Source organism: Gossypium hirsutum, chromosome D05 (genome assembly GCF_007990345.1).
Source record: "Gossypium hirsutum isolate 1008001.06 chromosome D05, Gossypium_hirsutum_v2.1, whole genome shotgun sequence".
Lineage (NCBI taxonomy): Eukaryota > Viridiplantae > Streptophyta > Magnoliopsida > Malvales > Malvaceae > Gossypium > Gossypium hirsutum.
In genome coordinates this window covers 46,003,460-46,031,077 of record NC_053441.1, presented here as the reverse complement: position 1 = coordinate 46,031,077, position 27,618 = coordinate 46,003,460, and the positions used below count along the sequence as shown (strand labels likewise).

General features: G+C 34.0%; 1 long non-coding RNA gene across 8 annotated transcripts; it reads left to right on the top strand.

Annotated features, from left to right (window-relative positions):
• Positions 1-218: 218 nt before the first annotated feature.
• On the top strand, positions 219-5,212 carry LOC107903749 (uncharacterized). 8 transcript variants are annotated; one of them, XR_001685928.2, is made up of 6 exons: positions 223-1,148; positions 1,455-1,550; positions 1,722-1,826; positions 2,907-2,951; positions 3,041-4,240; positions 4,839-5,212. It is a non-coding gene; the product is annotated as an uncharacterized lncRNA (long non-coding RNA). The 8 variants fall into 8 exon arrangements; XR_005913418.1 differs by having other exon boundaries at positions 219-1,148; positions 1,722-3,784; positions 4,098-4,240; XR_005913415.1 differs by having other exon boundaries at positions 220-773; positions 990-1,148; positions 1,722-4,240.
• Positions 5,213-27,618: the final 22,406 nt, after the last annotated feature.

The window sequence follows — 27,618 nt, the reverse complement described above, 5'->3', positions numbered from 1 at the left end:
TGATATGGATATTTAAGTATAATTATTTATTTTGGAGAGGACCAAATTATAAGAAATAAAATTAAAATAAAAAATAAAATAGTTTTTGATCCAAATGAAATAATTTTTTGCAGCGTTGCTGTGTTTTTCATAAAAATACCGCAAAAGGTAAGCGATAACGGCATTTTTATAAAAAAACGATGCAAAAATTATTTTACTTTAAAAAATCGCCCCATTTTACCCCAAAATTTCCCCCTGAAATCCCTAATCTTCCTATGGCCGACAATATTTTCTCAGTTGCCACTCTCCAACAAACACTTTGAACTCCCATGGCTGATGAGACCTCAAAGGCCACTCCACAGCCCCTCACTCCCTTCTCCGCTGTGGTGCCCGCCCCTTTTATCACCGTAAAAAATAGTAAAAAATGGCAGAATGATGGAATAAATAATCCAAATCCCAACTTTTCTATGTTCTTATAGAAAATATTTGATTCTCCCTCCATCTTCCAATCTTTTGAGTTCCCTTCCCATTACAAATCAGTTTTCCATTCCAAACCCTAACAAATGGCACCTTTGGACCCTCATTCCTTTACTGACTCTCACCACACTTTAACCACCGACATCTCCCTTTTCCTTTTCTTAGACTTCCCTTCCGCCACCATCTACGGCGTCGCTTTCTTCATCCTTAAATCCCCTCATGTCGGTCAACTTTCTTCATCTCTCTTTTTAGTGTAAAGTTTGGGTTTTCTTGAAGGAGAGACGTGGAATTGAAAAGCTGGAGTGTTGGCGATTGAGGTTAGTCTCTATTACTATTTGTACTTTTATATTTCCTCAACAATGTCTAATTTGAGTTTGTAGAAGCAATAAGTTGAAGATCTGTTTGTGAGAATCGAAAGGTATGAGGAGAGTTATTGATCCAGGAAGGAAGAACTTGAGCAGCCAATACCAATTATCTTTCTATTCCCTTTCTGTATTTTCTTTTTAGTTTGAGTTTCTGTTGTGCAAATCTAGCATCAGGAGTTTCTGAAGCAAGCGGTTCAATCATTGAAGAATAGGGCTGGTCCTCTTTTAAAATTAAAAAAGATAACGGAATGCATGACTATTTTCGCAACACTTATGAACCCAGGTACTCTTGAAAGAAAGCTGAGGCCCTGTTTAAGAGCCAACAAGGTAAGAATTTTGAGCGGCAGAATCATTTTCAAGAATAATGCAAAAATAAACTAATTTCATTCATTGTACATTTAGATTTTTTTTAACCTCACTATGACATATCTTTCAAATTTCCATCAACAAATAGAATTTAATTTCTAATTTAATGCGGATAAAATGGTTAGTGTTGATTAAAATTAAAAAGTTGCAGTAAACTGTCTTTTATCTTTGGTTTATTGAATTCACAGATATTGTTGAAAACCAGTCAACATAAAGTAATTCGTTTTGACGGTTTGTAATTTTTACGCCTTTATATTTCTAATGTAGATCACCCGTCAAGAGGGACAGCCAGAGAAAATGTATTTAATCATAAATTTACTGGCAGAGAGAGTAGAAAATTTAAAGGTGCCCAGCCAAGAGAGGGTAAGTTCTGAATTTTTGAATTTTATCAAGCAAGTGATGACCTGAATCAATCATGTTCACCACTTTCTATCCACATATCATTTAAGGAATTTTTTCCTATTTTTGACTGATTTTTTCCCTCATAATTTTGTTTGCATTTTTTGTCAAATATTGTGTTTTAAAAAACATTAGGTTTCCACAGATGGAGTAAAAATCTTCTAGTAAAACTGTTCAACGACAAGCAAAGAGGCAGCACTACCTTGTCCCATAAGAGAAATTTTGGAAAAGGAAAAGAAGGTCAGTCTCTAATATTTTAGCTTTATAGGTTCTATTATATGTTTTTGGCTATGAGCATATAAACTTATGATAGTTTTGCAAATGCTGCTAAAAGGTGGTGAATTTGTATCCTGATGCTACTTTATTGATGGTGGATCTATAAATTGAAGTGTTTAAATGTTGTAAATTGATGTGTTTAAGTGCGGGAAAACTGGAAATAGGCATTGCAACACGCAAAAATAAAAAGAGAGAAAAATTAATATTTTATATGGAATTAAACTGTAAATAAGATAAATAATTTTCATGTTATATTTTAAATAGAAAATGTTAACTTTTTTCCAATTTGATCTTATTTAATTCTTTTTAAATATTATATCGCTCGAAAGGGATTCATTTGATGTTTACTAATGATAGAATGTATATTCTAAACCGAATGAATCCATGATTTTTATCTTTTTATAAAAATAAAATTTCGGTAAACAGAGGTGAAGTAAGTAGTGAATGCTTCATCTTATCTTTTTCCTTAGGCTCTGTATGCTTTGCTTTGATTTAATGCTACTTTTCTTAATGGGTTTGTCTAACCTGGCTATCGGTTTTTGGCTCATGTGTTGTTCTACAGCCTTTTTATTAATATATTTGTGGTCTTTTCTATAAATCCAATATTTTTTTCTTTTCATTTTGAAATTTATGTATATATATATAAATGAGTAGGTTAATTCCATAAATGTATGCGCTTTAAAGAATGATCTAAAGTTATCCTGCGCTATTGTACCTAAAAAATATATTTTCCTTATAGTAATTTTGACTATCCTAAAGCATGATAATATAAGGTTTAATCGAATAAATTTTTATTTTGGTTTTTTGGTCTTGCTTTATTTATTGGTTTCTTGTTCAAATATTGCTTTACGTGATGGAATATCAGGTGATACTAGTATTGCCCCAGATGGAATATCGAATGGATATGATTCGTCATTTTCAGCTATGCATAACTTTTTTCAAGTATTATTTTATTTAGTTTAGAACTTGAAAAATGAATTATGATTGTAATATTTCACTTCTTTTCATTTTGACTTGTATAATGATTTTAATTATTTTTCAAAGGGACAATATTTGAATGGGGAGCATCATTTATCTGATTTTGTAGAGGTAAATAGCCTTTAGTATTATTATTATTTGTTATTGGTAACATTTTATTAAATATATTATTGAAATTACTTGTTTAAATGTACTTATAGGATGACTGGAATGAAGGAAATGAGAACTTTGGCACTTAAAATTTTCCAAGCATGAGAAATGAGGAGAATTTTTTATACTTATAACTTACTAGATTGTTGCTCATCTTCTTTATTTTGAAAAAACCATAAAATGTTTCATACTTCTTTTTTTCTTTTGTGTGGGTTTAGAATTTAAAATAATGTTTTTAAATAGTAGTACTCAATGTATTCTATACACTATCAATAAGCAATTCAACCACACGACATTGGTATGTGGCCCATTACACTAGTTTAGTGATAATAACATTGGCGTGGATTTAAATTTATTAGCTTAATTTAGATTTCAAATTTAATCTTTATGTTTTTAACTCATTTTATGATGATTATAATGTAGTTGCTTGCACTCAAAACTTATTATTTTATGCATATATATAAATATTTAATTTTCTCTTATTTAATAACTAAATTTTATTACTCATGTATCACTATATATATAATTTTCCCAAAAATATTATTTAAATTTAAGATTTATATGAAACCGCTATCTAAAGTCCGACCTACGAGGGCCTTGCATGTTTTTTCTAAATTAACCTTGTGTTGAAACTTTCTCATATTACCCTTTATTTGAATTTTGCTTATTTAATTTGAAATTGTTGTTTTCCTCTATCTTGAAGTGATGAACGCCATTAAAATTATGTGTTTCATGAGTTCATTGACAAAACTATGGAGCTTTTCCGTCAATAGAAACACCCAAGTTTGTTCACTGTATCCTTTCCTTTCTTTGAATAAATAACTATCTATTGTCAAATTTTGTTAGTCTTGAAATGATCCTTGTATGGCAGTGTCTTAGATTCTTATGATTGTTGCTGACTTCTTGAACTCATATCCATCATGCAATATTTTTCTTATTTCATGTTGAAGGCAGGCTTTGTAATTTATGATTTGAGGTAAACACTATCCAGCATGAAGTTAGTCATAGGTTCTGCTTTGTAATTATACAATGAAGTTAGGCTAAAACCAAACCAATTCCTTTATTGGAGTCGATATATCGACATTGCTTTTCTTGTCTCGTTTTTAGCCAGGTAAGACACAATCCATTTGACTGAAGTGGGTACATGAAAAAGGAAAAGAAGAAAGCAAAGGAAGAAATGAGTGGGTATCCATATGCCACCGTCTCACTCTTTCACCTCTCTCACTTCCTTACTTCCTATTTGCAAATGGGTATATTTTATTTTTCATATTTTAACTCCTTTTTGTAAATATTGAAGTTCTGTGACTTGTATTGTGGTGGCGGAGATGATGCAGAGTAATGGGATGGAGCTCAAATTAGTCATTATGTTGGAATTGGAATGGAATTTTCACGAACACCTTCACCTGATTACTTTATTTATTTATATTAAGTAAATTTCAAGTACATGCAACATTGTAGTAAACACAAGTACCCATTTAAGCGTAACATTTTTTATTATTAATTTAGGGTTCTTTTGGTTTGGTTGGTTGGTAGTTTTTTTATTTTATTTTTGCTTTTTTTATTGTAAAGTGGAAGTGCCGACTGTTCAATATATAGTTTCATAGTTCTTAACTTGTGGTTAAGTTTAGGTGTGCATTGATGGTTAATGATAATTGTTAAAATGGGTTTGAATTGCTTATTTTGATGATGAAATCATTAATATGATGAGTGACTTTCTTGTCCCTAGTAAGTCATTGGTAATCTTGCACTGGAAATTGAAACCAAGGGTTAAGGTCATGATAGGTTCGTTATCATTCTTGTGATTATATGTGATTGACAGTAAAGGTTAAAAATGGATGTTAATTGCAGATGTGTCATCTGGGATAAATGAAGTGAGGGAAGCATGGGAGAGTCAGTGCAAAAGCTTCACTTATAAGTTCTTTGAGGCTGATCCTTGCACCATGAGCTTCTTTTACTACACCCCATTTGGTCAATATGCTGATGTCTTTCCATGTGTGTATGAACATGTAGATGTGGAGCTATGCTTTCTTTTTCCTTAGAAACTAGATAAAATTTCTTTGATTTTCTTTAAAGTCTATTTAAGAATGTATTGTAAGAATATTTTAGTGTGCTTTAGTTATTGTAAGTTTATTTTTAACATTGTTAACTTTAACATTATTGTAAGAATATTTTGAATGATACTTCAGTTATCACTTTATATTATATATCTTTCATTGAATGAATTTGAAGTATCATTTAAATTTGCCTGTTTTGGTTGGATTTTAAGTTATAGAAGGGGTTGTATATGGAAAATTGGATGTTACAAATTTGCTAAAATTAGTGGCGTTTTTCATAAAGCGCCACTAAAGGTCATGTTCTTTAGCGGTGTTTATGGGTAAAGTGCCACTAAAGGTCATGTTCTTTAGCGTTGTTTGTGGGTAAAGTGCCACTAAAGGTTAGGATCTTTAGCGGCGTTTGTGATAAAAGCACCGCTAAAGATCATGTTCTTTAGCGGCGTTTGTCGGTGAAGCGCCACTAAAGATCATGTTCTTTAGCAGCGTTTTTTACATAAATGCCGCAAAAAGTTTTAGCGACGTTTAAAAACGCCGCTATAGGCCTAAAAAATGCTGCTTAAAGCCTGTTTTGCTGTAGTGTAGATAAAATAAGGGTTTTTAAAAGATATGCATGTGTTTTAGCAAAATATCCACAATGACTCAAACTGTTTTAAAAGCTTCCGCAATGTATAATATTTTGCAAACGAACGACTGAATAAAAATTACTATTTTATTAGGATAAATAAAAAATAACGACGAGATCTAAACGAAAAATGTTTAAAGCAAAGTTACGGTTGTTTTTGAACATGAGCATTGGCTTTCAAACACACTATCATGTGACATAACCAGATTCGGCCATAACGTCCAAGCCGGGTTTGGGGTCTTAAAAAAAATCAGGTTTTTTCATTCATCTCTAACACGTTTGTGAGTAAGATCTTAAGTTCTCTAGTCTTCAAGAAAGGTATCTAGTAGCTGATCAAAACTCCATTGTTAAGTACCAGCTTACTGGTAATTTCTAGAAAATCCTTACGTTGTTATAGAGAGGGATTTACATTTTTACATTAGTGCATGTATAGATTTTTAGAACTGGTTCGAAAAGAAGAAGACTTCCTGATTATGGGTTGCATGAAACAGATTTATACATGTATGATTAAATTTTAGTAGATATATGATTTGATGGTTATAATTGTTTCTTATTTAGCTCAAGAAGCTAATGAAGGTCATAGTAATCGAGGCAAAGGATCAATAGAGTAGATTCTATTATGGAGTTTGCTAGTGAGTTCACTTTTAATTCCTTTGAGTTATGAAATTTCAATGATATGTGGGTTGTGTATTGTAAGTTTTCTCTACTGTAAATGGTTTGATGTGTCGTGTCTAGACATGTGTGTAACAAACCACTGTTGTATGCATGAGTATGTCCATTTTCAGTGTAAAAAAACCCTCCTTGTTGCACGAGCCCAGTACCAGATTATTTGTGATATGCGAAAATGTGGAAGGGAGATCTCTTTGTGATGCCTCTGGTAAGATAGCTATATTAAAACCGGACTGGTAGATCATAACCCGACCTTGCAAGAGAACATGTGTTCAACTCAACAAGGATCTTATGAGGAGTTATGGAATATGAATATAAAAATCAATATGGCTGATATGTGATTCTTATTTCTGAAACATGGGTCCGAGGCTAGCACAAGGATGGGTCATTGGTAAGCATGCATGAATGTGTGAGATATGTATAAGTTGGTGGAATGTGTCGCCTGGATATTGTACGTGTTATGTTTAAATTCGCGAAGTGTTGACGCTAGAAAACTATGGATGACAAATTGGTGTATTGTGTTTGTATGACAGAGTCTCACGAAAAAGTCTGTTTTTCTTTTCTTATGAGTGTTGATGCCTATTATCTATCGGTATTCTTGTAAATATTTTGTGCCTATTATCACCGAACACGGCAATGCTGGTGGTTGTGACGGCGGCATTCTAGTGGCTGGCGGCGGTTGGTCATTGGTGGTTGAGTAATGGAAGACTCACACTCCTACTGGGACTCTACTAGAGAATTTGATTTCAAATTAACTATTACAAAAATAATATTATTTTAACAACTTAATATTAAATTAAATTTAATACTTATATTAATATTATTTTATTAATTTAATATTAAAATGATTATCTTAATATTAAATTTAATTTAATGTTTATCTTGTAGATAAATATTCTATTATTTCAATAAGATTTAATATTAAATTTATTCTAATATTCATCTTGAGAAATATTATATTAATTTAATATTAAAGTGATTAAGTTCAATCATAGTTGAACTCTCTAAAATCTCTCTATATAAAGAGAGCATTGGGTCATTATTTACACACACTTCAATTCAAGAAAAAGTTGTAAAGAGAAAATTCTCTGAAGAGATTATTCCAGAAAATTTCTAGAGATATTTTTCTGATTTACAACTTGATCCAAAAGTTTAGAGAAATTGTAAAATTACCCCATTGGTAATTTTTGTGAACAATTTTCTGACTCGAAGCGAGCCTACACTTGGCAGACGTGAGCTTGAGGATAGCGGAGAAGACTACTCGGTTGAAGCGCTCATCCTAGATGAATTGAAAAGGTAAAATTTTGATTAAATATTTATTACTTTAGATATCACAACCAAGATTTTGTTTTGGAAAAATTTTTAAAACTCTGGTTTTTCCCTAAATTTATTTTTCGCTGTATTTTCCAAACCCGTTTTTCCAACAATTGGTATCATAAGCCAGGTTGTGTTCTATCTATAAGTATAAACAGATAATCAGAATGAATTTCTCTTCTTCTTGAATGATTAGATTACATATAAAGTGGCATTCTTTAGATCTTATGCATGTTTTGAGTTATATATGGGAATGGATGTGATATAATATATTTGTTATATAATTGGTTTTTGCCAAGGTTGTGGTTATTAGGAAATAGACCATGGACTATGATCTCAATGTAGAGCTATATTTTTTAAAAATTTATAGAATTCTTGTGAGTCGGAAACGAACATAGGACTTAAATGTTGTTTATAATATTATGTAATGTTATAATTGTGATATATATATGAGATGAGCCATAATTGATTGATTAAAGATAAGAAGTGTGGTAATGAGAAAATACATGTGTTGTATTGTTCTATTCACTTTTTTAAGTTATTCGATAACTGTGAAAGTGTGGTAATGAGAAGGTGCATGTCTAGGATAGGCTCTAGCTAGGGAAGGCTTAGTTTTTAAGCGGTCAAATTTGACTCTCTTCCCTTTCCTGGGACCTACCTAGTGCATGGTTCGCATTCACTTCTTCGGTTTTTCCCTTAAAAGAAACTGTGGAGAATCAAATTTTTTGTTTTATGATTGATTGATTCTTGCGAATGAATGTGAATATTATAAAATTGTCATAGCATGCCATGCATAGATTAGAAACATGTCATTTAGATTAGGTAAGAATGCCACTAGGACTATTATATGATAATTCTTGAAATTTGGGATACAAAACCTTGCATGTTTTTAAAATATTGAGTAGGAGAAAGTCCTTGAACAAGACTTATGGCCTCCATTGATGGTCCCTAAGTGATAGAATGATAAAGTTTCGAGTGGGTTCCTACCCTGGCCACACCCCAAGGTAAACTTTGTCATGTGGGTTCACTAGATGAGATTTCTTTTTAAGGAGAACTAGTTATGCATGACTTTCAGAGAGATTGTCCCAAGATGACTCACAAATGAAAGAATGTTCATGATGGGTGTTGAGTCAATGGTTACACACTCAAGATCATCTCTTATTAAATAGTTTCCCAATAAACGATATTTAAGCTAGAGATAATGGTTAAATGTTAAACGATCGTTAGTTTGTGTGGAGTCTTGAGAATTAAGATTCACGAACTGATTAGGTGTGATCTATGTTCTTGCTAGTTAATCATGGGACCCCAAGGCGACATGGTTAATGGGTGTGAGAATGATCGTAACAATGGAAAAATATCATTTCAAGGTTTTAATAAAAGACCCATGCATCATACTGCATTCTTGATTTGTTGTTGAAATAAAAAATATTTGCTTAATACAAAGATAGTAGTTAGTGAAATCTTTAGTTTTTCAGTTCAAATATGTCTCCTACTCCTACTCCTTTTATTAGCATTTTTACTAAGAATAAATTAAATAAGGATAAATTTTGAGGATGGAAATGAAACTCACTTATATTTCTAAGCTATGAGAAACAAAAATTCTTTCTTGACGAAATGTGCCCTCCTAAAGCTCAGCCCAAAGCGAGAAATCACTAAAGAGATTCTGACTCGATTGCTCAATGTTATATGTTAGTAAGCATGAGTAGTGTGTTGCAAAAGCAACATGAGAATTTTTGTACTGCCAAAGAGATCATGACAAATTTGGAGGATTTTCTCAAAGGCCAAGTCGTATTGGCTTGACAATCCACTATTACAAATTTGATGAATTCTCAACAGAAAATCGGCACTCCAGTCAAATAGCATATCCTTAAGCTTATGGGATTCTTTACGGAAGCGGTGGACAATTGGGCTGAACTAAACGTGGACACATAAATTGAAATAGTGTTCAAATCCTGAACCAAGAAGTTTCCTTGTTTTGGGGCTGCTTACAACTTGGGGAACAAGACGCTTACCTTAACTCAGCTCATGAAGGAATTACAATCCTATGATTTGATGTTGAATGGTAGTAAGTCAGTTCAGAAGACCCCTGGGGCAAACTTAGATGTGGGCCCCTCATCCTCTTAGGGGAAACAGAAAGCTAAGGGAAAGAAGAAACTGACTAAGTCTTCGATTTCACCTCGTGTGGATAGGAAGAAGACTAAGAAGTCAAAAGATCTTAAAAAGATCATATATTTCTCTTGCAATAGAAAATGACATTTCATATCATACTACAAGGATTATTGGGATTAGACAGCCAAAAAAGGGTAAAGGTATGAAACTCTTTGTGGTTGAAGCTTTCTTAATAGAAGAATCAATTGACATCTAGGTTATTGATTCTAGAGCCACTAACCATGTGTGTGTTTCTTTACAAGGGTTCAGCGAAACGAGAAGTTTACGTGATAAGAGCGTCTCGTTAGGGACCGAAGATGGGAACTATGTTTCAGCTGAAGAAGTGGGAGAAGTTATTTTACACTTTGAAAAATTTAGGAAGATTGTTTTAAAGAACGTGTTCTATGTACTTCATTTTAAGGGGAATTTAATTTCTATAACATGTTTATTTTATGACGGTTATACCGTGACCTTCAATAAAGGGAATGCTATTAATAGAAACTGTTCTTTAATCTATAATGGGTGGATGGAAAATAATCTCTACTTTATCAAACCAAATAACTACTCAATTCTTCAAACTAAAATAGTGAATAAAAAGCTTAAAACTTCTCACCCTAATGAGGGGTACCTGTGGCATTTAAGACTTGGTCATATTAACCAAGAAAGAATCACTAGACTCGTGAAAGATGCTCCCTTAAGTATGGTTAAAGAAGTTTGTCTTCCAAATATGAACCTTGCTTGGAAAGTAAAAATGACTAAGAGGTCTTTTAATGTGAAAGGTGCAAGGGTCAATCTTTAGAACTTTTTCACACAAATGTTTGTGATCCCAAGAGCATCAGTGCCTGAGGAAGTTACGATTATTATGTGACTTTTATCGATGACTATTCTCAATATGGCTATGTGTATCTAATGCAGCGAAAAAGCGAAAGCTTTGATAAATTTCGGGAGTTTCGTGCAGAGGTGGAAAAACAATTAGGTTTATCCATAAATAATCTTCGGTCGGACCGAGGTGGGGAATACTTGTCTGACAAGTTCTTTGGATACCTCATAAGGAATGGGATTTTATCCCAATTGACTATGCTGGACACTCTACATTAGAATGGTATAGCTGAGAGAAGGAATAAAACCTTACTTGACATGGTTCATTTAATATTAAGCTATTCACAACTTTCTACTTTCTTCTGGGGATATGCGATACAAATAGATTGTTATATTCTGAATGATGTGCCAACCAAGTCTTAGTGTAAGACACCTTATTAACTATGGCATGGAAAGAAACCCACTCTAAATCACTTTAGAATATGGAGTTCTCTAGCACACGTCCTGGATAAGGATGCAAAGAAGTTGGATGCAGGGACAGAATTTTGCATGTTAGTAGGATATCCAAAAGGAACAATGGAAGGATTATTCTACAATCCGAAAGATAATACAATTAAATTTTCTACTCATGCTACTTTCCTTAAGGAAAGTAACATGGATAACTTTAAGCCTCAAAGTAAAGTGGTACTCGAGAAACTTTCGAGAGTGGTAGAACAATCACGAAGTTAAATTCTCGAGAAAGTTGTAGAAAAACCTACAAACGATCAACAACATAGGGGAATCCATCGTAGTGGGAAAGTTTCTAAGAAACCAGACTTCTTCATCTATGATGGCAGTATTTATAATATGGAAGTCAATCATGAGGATGATGATCCACTCACTTAGAGGAGGCTATCCTAGCTCTGGAAATAGACCATGGATGCCGAGATGGATTCTATGAAATCCAATATGATGTGGTAACTTGTATACTTATCGATTGGGATTAAACCCATAGGGCCTAAGTGGATCTAAAAGAAAAAGAGAAATGCGGAAGGGAAAGTGGAAACACACAAAGTTCGACTTGTAGGGAAAGACTATACACAGAAAGAAGACATCGATTACGATGAGACCTTTTCTTTGGTAGCCATGCTCAAGTCTATCCGCATACTTTTATCCATCATCACTGCTCTCAATTGCGAGATCTGGCAAATAGATGTCAAGACAACATTCTTGAATGATTATCATGATGAGACCATTTACATGGCTCAACCTATAGGCTATGTTGTCAAAGGAAATGAGCAAAAATTTTGCAAATGGCTAAGATCAATATATGGGCTTAAGCAGACGTTCTGCTAATGGAATAATAGATTTGATCAAACGATCAAGACTTTTGGATTTAAGCAAAACATTGATGAACCTTGTGTTTATAAGTGTATAAAGGACAAAAAGGTGGTATTCCTCGTTTTGTATGTCGATTATATTCTACTTATCAGAAACGATGCAAGAGAATTGACATCGATTAAACTGTGGTTAGGTCAATAATTTAACATGAAGAGCTTGAGTAAAGCTAGTTATATTCTTGGAATTCAAATCCTTAAAGACCGAAAGAATAAAACGGTAGCACTATCTCAAGTTTCATACATCAATAAGGTACTGGAACGTTTTGCAATGACTGATGTAAAGCCTGATGTTCAGTTGACTACATCAGGTTTTCATATTTCTTTAGATGATTGTCCCAAGATAGCAGAAGAAAGAGAGCATATGAGTAAGGTTCCATATGCTTTGGCAGTTGGAAGCCGTATGTATGCGATGCTTTGCACACGTCCAGATATCTATTTTGCAGTAGGAATGGTTAGTCGATATCAGGCGAATCCAGGTTTTAGGCATTGGCAAGCTGTGAAGTATATATTAAGGTATCTTAAAAAAACCAGGGATTATATGTTTGTGTATTCTGGGAAGGACCTTACTCCTATTGGATACACAAACTTAGACTTCCAAACCTGTAAAGATTCGAGGAAATTGATGTTGAGAAATGTATTTGTTCTAGGCAGTGCAGCCATAGTATGGAGAAGTATAAAACAAACTTGCACTATTGACTATACTATGGAGGCCAAGTATGTGGCTGCTTCTGAGGCAATGAAAGAAGCAATATGGCTTCGAAATTTCTTAACCGAACTTGAAGTTATTCCTAGTATGGAAAAAGCTATAACATTGTGTTGTGATAATAGTGCTACAATAGCAAATACCAAGGAAATAAGAAGTCAAAAAAGGATGAAACACATTGATCGGAAGTATCACTTGATACTAGAGGCAATAGCCGAAGGAATAGTATATGTGATGAAAGTAGCTTCTGAAGATAACCTTGCGGATCCGTTTACTAAGATTGTTATAACTAGGAGTTTTAACAAACACATCGAGGATATTGGAATGCGAAACCTGACACATTTACTTCATTAGGGAAAGTGGGAGATTGTTGGGAAATGTGCTCATATTGTAGTAAACATGTAACTGTTTTCTATTTATTTGAATGATGAATAAATAAAGTTAATTACACATTTCACTATTATGTCTTTTGTATTTATATATTTTATATTTTACATGCATAGCGAATTTGTGAGAAAAAAATTAGCTCATTGATTGTCTAAAGTTGAAATTGAACATAAGTGGCATTGTAAAGAACGCTTACATTGCGAGAAAGACGACTTACTTCAGTAGATAATCTAAATAAGTCTGTAATTTTGTAAAAAAATTTAAATTGAGCATTTGATTCAAATGCTGAGAAGGATTATTATGTCATTTACAATTCAAATTAGGGAAATGGCTAGTCTTGGCTATCGAAGTAGTAGAGTCCATGAGTAGAGACATAGATGTATTCATTGGTAGAATGATACATTAGATTGGACCCAAGATGAATTAATTTTGAATCCATTTGTAAACTAGTTCACTTGTAACGTTCATGGTGTGATTTACCTAAATCTTGAGTTAGTCACTGACCATGCGTATGCAACTGATGTGCTTTGATATAAGTGTAGGATTATGCTCTAAAGATGATCGAGCCTATAGCTAGTATGTTTGGTACATGACTTCTGTATTGTATGGCTTTGCTAGAAATAGTGTAATTCATAGCTTAATTAAAAGGTTAATGATATCCTCTCATTGGCATTATGTGGATTGATAAATATGAAACGTGGCCACGGCTTGCTAGTTCTCGAATGAGCAATTTATCACAATTATTTATTGACAGTGATCATATTAATCATTAAGAAGACACAATGGTGACAATGAGATAAAATAGGATTGTATTGAATCAACAGACTTAACTCAAAGGAATCAAGGATATCATATGTGGGTAACACACACATGACGAGGTCATTGGACAAAACAATTGGATGAGTTACTTTCATAAAAAGTATACAATAAGGATCTTTCAATCATGGTACTGCTTATGGACTAGCTCTATGATTAAGTATTTGTGAATTATCGAAACGATGTTTCTAAACATAATTGCAATCACTGGAGCTTAATTGTATATGTCTGATTGGTCCCTCTGCTAGCTCAACAAAAGCTCAATCGAACTACATTTGAATAAAAAGAAAATTCTATGACTTTGGGAATAATTTAATTGAGCTGATTTATTCAATGTGTAATTAAATTAAGTGGTCATAAGAATTATTCAACTAAAGAATTTGAATAAAGAATTTTCTTGAAAATTAATTTTGAAAATCTAATTAATTTTTGAAAAAATTAATTTTAAACAATTAAAATTCAATTAATCAAATCAATTAAAATTAATATAAAATTTTTGGAAGTAAATTTTCAAGTTAGACAATTGGCCCATGGGAAATTGAACTTGAAAATTGGACCTACGATCGTAAATTGGGCGAGAGAACCAAAAATAGAGACTAAGACCCAAAAACTAGTTGAATCGGGCCCGATATGTGAAACCGGGCCAACAGTCCAACTGCTGGCTAGACCGAACTGGCTCGAGGTGTCGTAAGGGTGTTGTACTTGCACCACCGGAGACGACGGTGTCGGTGGCTCCAACGACTGCATCCCAGTGGCCGGTGGCAGTTGGTCATCGGTGGTTGAGTAGTGAAAGATTTACACTCTTGCTGCGACTCTACTAGAGAATTTGATTTCAAATTAACTATTCAAAAGATAATATTATTTTAATTGTTTAATATTAAATTTAATTTAATACGTATCTTAGTAGTATTTTATTAATTTAATATTAAAGTGATTATCATCATATTAAATTTAATTTAATGTTTATCTTGTAGATAAAACTTCTATTTTTTAATAAGATTTAATATTAAATTTAATCCAATATTTATCTTGCTAAATATTATATGAATTTAATATTAAAGTGATTAAGTTTAATAGTTGAAGTCTATAAACTCCCCCTATATAAAGAGAGTCTTGGGTCATTATTTATACACAGTTGAATTTAAGAAAAAGTTGTAGAGAGAAAATTTTCTGAAGAGATTATTCTAAAAAATTTCTAGAGATATTTTTCTGATTTACAAATTGACCAAAAATTTTAGAGAATTTGCAAAACTACCCTATTGGTAATTTTTGTGAAAAATTTTCTGCTTCGAAACGAGCCTACACTCGACAAATGTGAGCTTGAGGATAGTGGATAGGACTACTCAGTCGAAGCACTCGTCCTAAATGAATAAAAAATGTACAATTTTGATTAAATGTTTATTACTTTAGATATCAAAAGCAAGATCTTGTTTTGGAAATTTTTTTAAAACTCTAGTTTTTCCCTAAATTTATTTTCCACTGCGTTTTCCAAACCCTTTTTTCCAACAGAGATTGTGGTAAACGCCATCCAGGAAACTATTGGAGGAGGTTGGGAGCTTGTCTAAGATGCGGGTCGGTGGAGCACTGCATCAAGGATTGTCCACAGCGCTCTGATCAAGTGCAAACTCCAGCTCTAGGTTTTGTTCAGCCTCAGTGAGTAGTTTAGAAGCCACCTAGGTGTTGTGGTCCAACCAAGGGTGCTAATCAGACTTAGGCTAGGCAGCATGCGTTGGTATACAGCTAGGCACCATAAGGACAGAGATGTCGCAGTCATTATCACCGGTACATTTTTCATTAATATCGCTCTGTACTTTGCATTGATAGACATAAGATCAACACATTTTTATATAGCTAGTTCTACTTCTTTGAACTTGGGTATTTCTGTTGAGGGTACTTTTGGTGAGGTTATTGTGATCAATCCACTAGGTTAGTCAGTTTGGGTTGATAGGATTTATAGGAGGGTACCGCTGGTGATACAAGGGGTTGTTTTTTCGGCTAATCTGATGGAGTTTCAATTCGAGAAATTGATTTAATTTTGGGAATGGATTGGCTCATGGAGTATCGAGCCAACTTGGATTATGCTAAAAAAAGAATGGTTCTAAGATCTGAGGATGGTGTGGAGGTGTTATGATCGACGAGCGTCAAGACTACTTATCTAATGTGATCTTCGCTCTTATGGCTGAAAAGTTAGTTCAGAAAGGGTGTGGAGCATTTCTGGCTCTCGTGCTTAATTTGGGTTCTGTGAATTCATTTGTTGAGGTCATCCGAACGGTTAAGGATTTTTCGAATGTCTTTCCTAAGAAATTGATAGGGTTGCCTCCGGATAGGGAGGTCAAATTTGGTATTGAGATTTTACCGGGTGCAGCTTTGGCGTCCATTTCTCCCTACCGCATGGCGCCGAAGGAGCTGATAGAATTGAAGTCTTAGCTTTAGGAACTTCTCAATCGAGGGTTCATTCGACCTAGTGTGTCATCGTGGGGAGCACCTGTTCTATTTGTAAAGAAAAAGTATGGTACGATGAGAATGTGTGTGGATTACCATCAGCTAAATAACTTGATGGTAAATAGTAAGTACCACTTCTGAGGATCAATAATTTGTTCGATCAGTTTTGTGAGGCCTCTATGTTCTCTAAGATAGATCTCCATTTTGGGTACCATTATCTTAAGGTTAAAGAGGCTAATGTTTATAAAACTACTTTTCAGACTAGTTATGGGCAGTACAAGTTCCTAGTCATGCCTTTCGGTTTGATGAATGCTCCGGCTGCTTTCGTGGACCTTATGAACCGAGTTTTTCGGTCGTATTTGGATCAGTTTATCGTGCCCTTTATCGATGACATTCTGGTATAGTCTATTATTGAAGATGATCGTGATGAGCATCTTAGAGTAGTTCTTCAGATACTCCGTGAGAGACAACTCTACACTTAGTTGAGCAAATGCCAGTTTTGGTTAAGGGAGGTGACTTTTCTAGGTTATGTGGTGTATGCTGAGGGGATCCGAGTTTATCCCAAGAAGATTGAGGAGGTGATTAAGTGGAAACAACCTAGGATTGTGTTTAAAATCTGCGGCTTCCTCGGTTTAGCGGGTTATTATCGGAGGTTTGTTGAGGGGTTCTCGCTTATAGTAGCTCCTCTAACTAAGTTGTTGCGTAAGAACGCAGCAATTGTCTGGACTGATGTGCAGTAAACGAGCTTTGAGAAGCTCAAGTATGTTTTGACTTAAGCTCTTGTTTAAATACTGTAACCCCTCAAACTAGGCCTAAACATTATGGCCCAATCTAAGCGATTACGTGGGCCATAGTTATGGAGAAAACTTGAGTTGAAGTACGATGGTTTAATCTTCGAAAAACACGTGCTAGTTTTCTCTTAAATACGATATTTTTAATAAAATTTGAAAGAAACCTTGTTTAATATTTGTAAAACAACTTGATGATTTTTAAATTTAAATTCAATAAATTGAGTTTGCAAAAATGGTTTTATCAAAAAAATACCAAATTATTTAGTCCATAATAAAAGTTCATGCAAATTGCCTGATGTCCAAAGTTTAAAAATCTCATGCCGTAGTTCTATAGTCTAACATAAAATAAATTCCCAAATATTAATATAGTCCACAAAAGTATGAAACATAATAGAAATCCATGTTGATATAAAACTATTCCCGAAAGCCTCACCTATGACCACATCCGAGTCCTTACCACAAGGATTATCTAAAACACATAAGTAATGTGGGTGAGCTTTAAGGAGCTCAGTGTGAGATCAACACAAATATAATCGCATACATATCAAAATATCAATCTCAACATATCAATTATCATAATAATCACAAGTTCTATCACTAATATTTATTCGTGAGCATGTCGATGCATATTTTAAAACAATGCACATTTTATAAAATTTCCTATTCATCTCTTCTACTCACTAGTAACGAGTTCCCCAGAACCCGTCCATCCAATAACACACCATTTGTCAACAAGCCACCACATAATTTCCATTAACGACCTCATAATCGTAGATAAATTGCCACATAACTTCCACCTTTCACAAAACCACCCCATGCATGTGATATGGCCACTTGTCAAATTTAACACATATAATTCACTTTTCATATTTTTTCACGTAATAATGCTCATAATCTCATATAAAACATATTTCTCAATTTTACACATATGCATGTAAACATGCCCACATTTTCATATATCACATAATATTCACTTTTATTCACTTAAGCATACTTTAATATACATTTCATATTAAATCATGGATCTCATCACATACACATATATCAAACATTTAAATCATCAACATACCAGATAAGCCATGTATCACATAACATAGAGATGAGATTTGCACACATGTCACCATCACACACATCAACACATCACAAAACATTCCTTTCATGAAACTAATGGGTTAGGATCACTTACTTAGGTTTCTTCTTGATGAGTTTTTCAACTCCTCTTTGAATACTTAATCTACTCTCAATTAATTATTAAATATCATATTATTAAAATGAAAGTGAACATATTGCGTACAGATTAAATGTTTAAATCCCACACCTTATATTGTAGATCCGATTGCCACAATATTTTTTAACTATTTCACTTAATCTATCTCGCAAGACAATCTAACACATAAGTAACATTTATTAATTAGGATCTTTTGATAATATTTTTTTCACTTAAAAGATCAATTATTAAAAGTCTCATCAATGCTTACCCCATGATTTAATACTGTTGAAAAGAGGATTTCCAATTACGAAGTTAGGGGTCTCCCTACGAATATCGTTTGGCCCTTTAAAGTTGGTATGAAATCATATTAGTATAATAATAAATAAAAAAATAAAATATTACATTCTCCCTATGGCCACTATACCATCTAAACATGAAATGAAATCTCCAAGAGAAAGATTTTACGATCCAAATAACCCACACTTACAACTTAATTAAGCCGGAATGGACAATGAATCAAGAAAGGAACGAAAATGATGAGTTGAGCGATCTAAAAAAATTGATAGAGCAAAGAGAAGATGTAAGTTAAACAATATAAGAAATGAAAAATGGATGAGGAAGAGAAAAGAAGAATCCCGGTCACCGGGGACGATGGCAATGGTGGTCCGCCAAAGAGTGAAGAACTGTAGCACCCCTAACTCGTATCCGTCGTTGGAATAGGGTTACGGAGCATTACTGTCTAAACATAACATAAAACCATACATTTACAATCATTGATATAAACATAGCATAATCCTTTCATATACATGCATATCATCCCTTAATTGAGCCCTTGATGTAACACCCTTAGCTCGTATCCGTCACTGGATTAGGGCTACAGAGTATTACTGAAGCATAACGTCATACAATGAACAATTTTAATTCATAAATAAATCATAAGGTAAACATTAGAATATCAATAAAAAATACATACGGTCCCTTATACGAGCCCTCGAGGCCCAAAACAGACATTGGAAATGATTTGAGACTAAATCAAAAACATATGAATTTTTTCAAAAAAAGTTCAAAATTTTCAAACTGAAAGGGTCACACAGCCGGGTGACTCACTAACTTGGGCCACACAGTCAAGCCACACACCCGTGTACCAAGCCGTGTACCCTTCAAAATAACCCCACACGCCGTGTTGCTAGGTCGTGTGACATCTTGACTTGCAACCCTTTGAATGCAATAGGAGACACACGGCCGTGTCGCCTGGCCTAACAGTTTAACAATTTTGCAAATTAGTCCTTAGGCTAGCTAGATTAAGCTACAACGATCCCAGAAACATAGAAATCATTAAAAACTAGACAAAAAATCACTCACCAATTGAGCTCTAAAGTAGTCGAACCCTAGTTGAACAAAAATGGCTTCCTTCACTTTGATATTCGGTTGAAGAACAAAAGAAAGATGAAAGCTTTTTAATTTTGTTTTAACTTATTGTATCATTATTAATCAAATTACAAAATTAACCTTTATAAACATTATTTATTTCACTAAATGCCAAGCCATTATATTCCACTCTCAGTATTACAGTCTAATTACCATATAAGGACCTCCAATTTAACATTCTATAGTTATTTAATACCATTAGCTATTAGAACTCAACTTTTGCATTTAACGCAATTTAGTCCTTTTTATCAAACTGAGCATGCAAACAGTAAAATTTCTTAACGAAATTTTTATACAATATTTCTATCATGCTGTAGGTAATAAAATAACAAAATAAAAATTTTGACCTTGAATTTGTGGTCCCAAAACCATTGTTCTGATTTTACTGAAAACGGACTGTTACAACTCTCTACCTAAAGGGATTTTCGCCCCCGAAAATCTTACTAGAAAAGAGGTTCGAGTATTACTTTCTCATAGTTTACTCAAGTTCCAAAGTGGCTTCTTCTATTCCATGTCGTTGCCAGAGAACTTTTACTAAAGTTATGTTTTTATTTGTCAATTATTTAACCTCTCGTGTGAGAATTCTGATTGGATCTTCACTATATGTCATGTCAGGTTGAATCTTAACATCTGTCGAGGAGATAACATGTGAGGGGTTAGATCAGTATCGTCGCAACATAGACACGTGAAAGAAATTATGAATTCTTTCTAGTTCTGACGGTAAAGCTAATCGATACGCAACAGGTCTGATTCTTTCAATAATCTTGTACGACCCGATAAATCACGGACTCACCTTTCCTTTGTGACCAAATTGAAGAATTTTTTTCGAGGGTGATACATCCAAAAAAACTCTATCACCGACTTGAAATTCTATATCTTTACGTTTAAGATCTACATACGATTTCTGACGATCTAAAGCTATTTTAAAGCTATCTCAGATTACTTTCAATTTTCCCTCAGTCTCGTGTATCAAATCAACCCAATGTTTATTTTTCTCACTAAGTTCGGTCCAGTAAAATGGAGTTCAGCATTTACAACCATACAGAGCCTCATATGGTGTCATTTCTATGCTCGACTGAAAACTATTGTTATACACGAATTCGACCAACGGTAAATATTTCTCCCAGTTGCCTTCGAACTCTTGTACACAACATCAAAGCATATCTTTGAGAATTTGAATTACTCATTCGGACTGACCATCGGTCTAAGGGTGAAATACAGTGCTAAAATGCAACCGTGTACTAAGAGCTTCCTATAACTTTCTCTAAAATCGCAATGTCAACCGCGGATCTCTATCCAAAATAATGGAGATTGGCACTCCGTGTAACCTAACATTCTCAGAAACATATAACTTAGCTAATCTGTTAAGTGAGAAATCTGTACGTACCGAAATAAAATGTGTGGACTTCATCAAACGATCGATGATAACCCAAATGGCATCTTTCTTTTTCAAAGATAAGGGTAACCCCGATACGAAATCTATAGTAAATGTATCTCATTTCCACTCCAGTATCACCACTGGCTGTAATAGTCCTGAAGGTACTTGATGTTCAGCTTTAACTTGCTGACATATCAAAGATCTCGAAACAAAATTAGAAATCTCGTATTTCATTCCCGGCCGCCAGTATATCTGTCTCAAATCACTGTACATTTTATTACTTCCCGGATGAACAGACAAGCTACCACTATGAGCTTCGTGCAAAATTTTCTGTATAAGCTCTAAATTTTTCGGTACACATACTCTACCTCTGAACAATAAACAATCATTGGGTCTTATCTGAAAATCTGAATCAGAAGTCAATTCACACTGTACCCGTTTACCTAGCAATTCACTATCACATTTCTGAACTTCACAAATCTGCTGTAAAAAATTGATTTAGCTTTTAACTCGACTAAGATTGACCCATCATCAGATAATGATAGTCAGGTATTCATCACTCGTAGAGCAAACAAGGACTTTCTACTCAAAGTATCAGCAACTACGTTTGTTTTTCCTAGATGATAATCCATGATTAACTCATAATCTTTCAACAATTCTAGCCATCTACGCTGTCTCAAATTTAGATATTTTTTCGATATTAGTACTTTAAACTCTTGTGATCAGTAAATGTTTGACATTTTTCACCAAATAAATGGTGTTGCCAAATTTTCAATGCAAACACAATAGCTGCTAAATTTAAGTCATGTGTCGGATAGTTCTTTTCGTGTGACTTTAACTGCCTGGAAGAATAAGCTATTAATTTGCCTTCCTACGTCAGAACATAGCCTAAACCATTTAAAGATGCATCGTTGAAAATTACAAATTCTTTACCAGATTCAGGACGAAGTAAAAGTGGTGGTTCGGTCAACAGTGCTTTCAACTGATTGAAACTTTGCTGACATTTATCAGACCATTCAAACTTCACATCTTTCTATAGCAACCGCGACACCGGTGTAGCTATAATTGAAAACCCTTTGATGAATCTTTGGTAATATCCAGCTAATCCCAGAAAACTTCTAACTTCAGATACGTTTCTCAGTGGTTTCCAGTAAACAACTGTGGAAACTTTACTCGAATCAACTCTGATGGCTTCAGCTGACTCTATATGTCTCAAAAAACTAACTTCTTGGAGCTAGAACTCACATTTGCTAAATTTACCAAACAATTGTTTATCTTGCAGAGTTTGTAAAACAACTCTCAAATGCTCAGCATGCTCAGACTCATCTCGGGAATATATCAGAATATCATCAATAAATACCACAACAAATCTATCTAAATACGGTTTGAAGATTCTGTTCATTAAATCCATAAATACTGTAGGTGCGTTAGTTAAACCAAATAGCGCCACAAGAAATTGATAGTGTCCGTACTTGGTGTAACATCTCGATTTTGAGCCTAGTCGAAACAGTGGTTTCGGGACCACAAATCTGATAAGAAAAAAATTATTTTTACTATTTTTATGGCCTCAAATTTCACGGAATGATTTTGTGAAAATTTCATTCAAAAATTTCGACGTTAGGGCACTCAATTTAGTCAAAAGGACTAAATTGTAAAAAGTGTAAAAGTTGAGTTTTACATGTTAGAGGTGTTCAATTGTTATGAAATTTTAAATTGGAGGTTTTTATATGGTAATTAGACCATTGGTTAAGTTATGGACAAAAATGGACATGAGATAAGTGAAATAGAAAATTTTTAAGTAGGGGCATTTTGGTAATTTGGTAATTAAAATGAATTAAAAGGGAAAAAGATGGCAAATTGTGCTCATCTTCGTCATTTGGCCAAAATTAGCAAGGGCGGAAGCCATAGTTAGGGTTTTCAAGCTTCCAAGCTCAATAGTAAGTGATCCCAAGCCCCGTTTTTTATGTTTTTTACGTTTTTGAAGCCCCTATAACTTGATTTAGCTTATTCTAGCAATAATTTAACCTAGGGTTCATATTTGGAAAAATACCCATAGGTGAAATGTGTTTATTTTGATGTTTTATGGTAGAATATGAAGTCTTAAATTATGTTAAACGATTTGTGCTAAGCGATTTTAAGTGAAAACGAGTAAAACGACATAATCGGTAAAAATACCTAATGTTCATAAGTGTTAGAATGGGAATTTGATGTTACCATAGAAGGGAAAAAATGTTCAGCATGTTATAAAACATAAGAATATAGGATGAAGTTTAATTTCTGAGCTTTGGGGCAAAAGTGTAAATATGTAAAAGTTTAGGCGCAAAATCATAATTTTGCCAAAGTTAAAGTCGAGGGTTGTTTTGATAAATGTGAGTATTAAATAAACTAAATTTGCTATTATAGATCAAGAAGAACGAAATTCGGGGTTAGACCGAGGAAAGAAAGAGGTTGAAGACTAAGTTGATAGATTAGGCCATATTTTGTACCGAGGTAAGTTTACAGTAAATAAATACAATATTTCAATAATTATTATTAAAGTTGCTATTTTCCAGCAATTATTTATTTATTTTATGAAATTATTTAATGTTGACTCAAGTATGAGATGATAGAGAATTAGTGTTAAAAAGTCTCGTTCAAACATAAGGAATATATCAGATACAAATGACATGACATTTGGGTAAAGAGATCTCATGTAAGACCATGTCTGGGACATGGCGTTGGCACCGAGATGAAAGGTCCCCCGTAAGACCATGTCTGGGACATGGCATGGGCACTGATATGAGAACTCCCATGTAAGACCATATCTGGGATATGGCATTTGCAATACAAGAAACATCCCATGTAATACCATGTCTAGGACATGGCTTTGACATGTTATTATCAGAAAAGAGACCCAAGTATCCTTATTATTCCAATGTGGCTCAACGGGCTAGTAAACAAATTATGTTCCATGAAAGTTCAGGTAAAAGCATAAATAGCAAATTCAGGTGAGTTATAAGAGTTAAGAACATATTATGTGCTCAATTGAGAACCAACATTTCAACAAGAGAAGAGTAAGTTATAATCAAGAGTTATCTAAGTAAACAAGTAATTGAACGAGTAAGAGAGTAAGTAAAGAGGAAATTAAAGATAATGACATTCGAGTATAATTATTTGTGTTAAATGTTGTTATTTATTTGCTTGTAAACTTACTAAGTTTTATGCTTACTTCTTTTATTTTTCTTTATTTTATAGTATTGCAAAGATAATTCCGGGATCTTAAAGACGTCGGAGAGCGCTCACACTATCAACAACAACAACTCGGTATTTTATGATGATCAATGTTTGAGCTATGGCATGTATAGGGACTTAGTCATTTTGAATGTATGTCCTTATGATATTACTAAAGGATGATGTGTAAATATGTAATAATTTTTAGCTATTAAAATGGCTAAGTAAGAATATGTTTGGTATTATGAATGCCTAGGTGATAGTTTATACCTAGAAATTATGAAAGAGTAAAAATTTGCAATGAAATAGTTTTGGGACAGCAGTAGTGACGTGATTTTGAAAAATCACCAAGGATAGTATAAAATGAATTAGAGAGTGAATGATATATATAGTTAAAGCTTATCAAGTCTATTTTCATATAAAAATAACGGTGTGGGTAAAGAAATTTTATATTATGAGATATTTGAATTTTGGTTAGACAGGGTCAGAATGGTTTTTGGAGTCCTTTGCTCTGATTTTATAAAATCATTAAAAAATTTTAAAAAATAATTATGAGTTATAATTTATATGTATAAATTCCTTAGTGATTCTATTCTCTGTAGAAACAAGTTAGAACACCATATGAAAATCATACAATGAGAAAATTGATTTTTAGTGAATAAAGGTCAGAACTGTCAGGCAGTAAAATAGGGGAAACTTTAATAAATAAACTGTACTAATTGGCTAAACCAAAAATTATGAAAATTTCATGGTAAGATAATATACGAGTATAGTGTCAAGGAAAATTTACGGATCAAAATTTTGAGTTTTGTAACTCAATTTATAGTTAAATTAGTGACTACTGTGCAGGTGCACAACATTATGGTGAACGGTGAAATAAATTTTAAAAGCAAATTTTTATGCCCCGAACTAATAAGTTAAGTCAAGTAACGCCCTATTCTCAACTCCGGCAATGGTCTCGGGTAAGAGGTGTTACACTTGGTTCTGAATGCAGTTTTTGACATATCCGAATCTTTCACTCGAAGCTGATAGTAGCCAGAATGAAGATCAATATTTGAGAATACTGTAGCACCTTTCAACTGATCGACCAAATCATCAATTCGAGGCAGTAGATATTTATTCTTGATTGTAACTTTATTGAGCTGACGGCAGTCTATACACAATCTCATCGATCCGTCCTTTTTCTTAACAAACAGAACTGGTGCCCCCAAAGGTGAAAAACTAGGTTGAGCAAAACCCCTATCTGTCAACTCTTGCAGCTATACTTTCAACTCTTTTAACTCAATAGGAGCCATTCTGTGTGGTGCTATTGATATCGGTGATGTTCCCAGTACAAGTTCTACAGAAAACTCAACCTCTCTGACTGGCGGTAATCTACGTAACTCCTCTGGAAACACATTAGGATACTCGTAAATCATTGGAACTGATTAAAGCTTTGATTCAAACACTTTAGTATCCAGTACATAAGCAAGATAAGCATTACAACTTTTTCTCACATATTTTTGCGCCGACATAGCAGATACCACAATAGGCATCCCTCTTGGATTATCTGATTCAATATGAAACATTTAACCATTCTAACATTTTAATACAATTAGCTTTTGTCTACAGTTTACAACAGCATCGTGCAGAGTTAGCCAATCCATGCCCAAAATTACATTGAATTCATCAAATTGTAATAGCATCAAATCAGCCGAAAAACTATAACCCTGAGTCATCAATAGAGAATTCTTGCAAACTTTATAAACTAGCACATACTGACCTAGGGGGTTCGACACTTTAACCATGAATTCAGTGGACTCAACAGGTAAATTCTTATTAGACACTAAATTCATTCACACATATGAATAGGTTGATCCCAGATCAATCAAAGCAGTTACATCACTATCATAAATAGAGAAAGTACCGGTAATAACATCTAGCACAGAAGCATTTTCGTGAACATGAATAGCATAAGCCCTAGATGGTGCTCGTGCCTCAGATCTCACAGTAGAGTCTTTTGTCATGCCACAACTACCATTCACATTTTTGGGATTACGAGGTGGTCTACCTCTCGTAGCCGTATTGCTTGGTCTCGTGGTTTGAGCTTTCTCTTTCTCAGATTTCTCTTGGCAATCTCTAAGATAGTAATGTAATGAACCAAACCTGAAACACACTCTGCTCTTTACTCGACACTCACCATAATATGGTCTGTTACAGTTCTTACACTCGGGTTTGGCATCTTACACTACCCACACTCGCTACAGATGTAGCTTAAGGTTTAGGACTGGAGCGTCGGGTACCTCTATCGCTACGAGAATATTCCAAAGAAGCAGTAGAACAGTAGTGATGTTCTTTAGATTTCTTCGATGCTGACTGGTATGACTTTCCTGTCAATCTCTTTCGCGAATCTCTAGCTTCAAATTCAGCGTGTCTTCTCTCTTTACTCAGCTCCTCGGCTTTACGTGCTCTGTCAACTAAAACAATGAATTCTTTCAACTCAAGGATCCCAACTAAAAGCTTTATATCCTCTTTTAATCCATATTTAAATCACTTACACATTACAATCTCGGTCGGAATGCACTCTCGAGCATATTTACTCATTCGAACAAATTCCCGTTCATATTCAGACAGTATCATACGACCTTGCTTGAGCTTGAGAAATTCTTTACGTTTCTAATCTAGAAACCTCTGACTGATATATTTCTTTCCGAACTCGATTTGAAAGAATTCCCAACTGACCGTCCTCTCAGCACTACAGAAGTCAACATATTCCACAAGTGATAAGCTGAATCTTTTAGTAGAGATGCTGCACACTTAAGACATTTAGCTAGTGAATAGGATAACTCATCAAAAACCCTGATTGTATTCTCTAACCAGAATTCAGCTCTCTCAGGATCATCCTCGGCTGTAGCTCAGAATTCTTCAGCCCTGTGCTTACGTACCTTATCAACAGGAGGCTTACTAACTTGGATTGATTCCAAACCTTGAGGAATAACAGGAATCAGTTGGGGAGTAGAAGGGGATAGAGGTTGGTAAGCAACCGGGTTCGTCCGTACAAACTCAGTGAACCACTCATTCATCATCTGGAAGAAGGCTTCCTTAGCCTCTCCTCCCCGGCCCTCAGATACATGCCTCGTACCGCTTGAAGCTACTCCATGAATGGAGGCTTAAGCGTTACTCTCTACTTCATTGAAATCAGCTCAGTTGGATGTCATTGCTATACGAAAACATGTTTTAATCAGTCAGGAGATATCGCACTATAATAGGTTATATAAC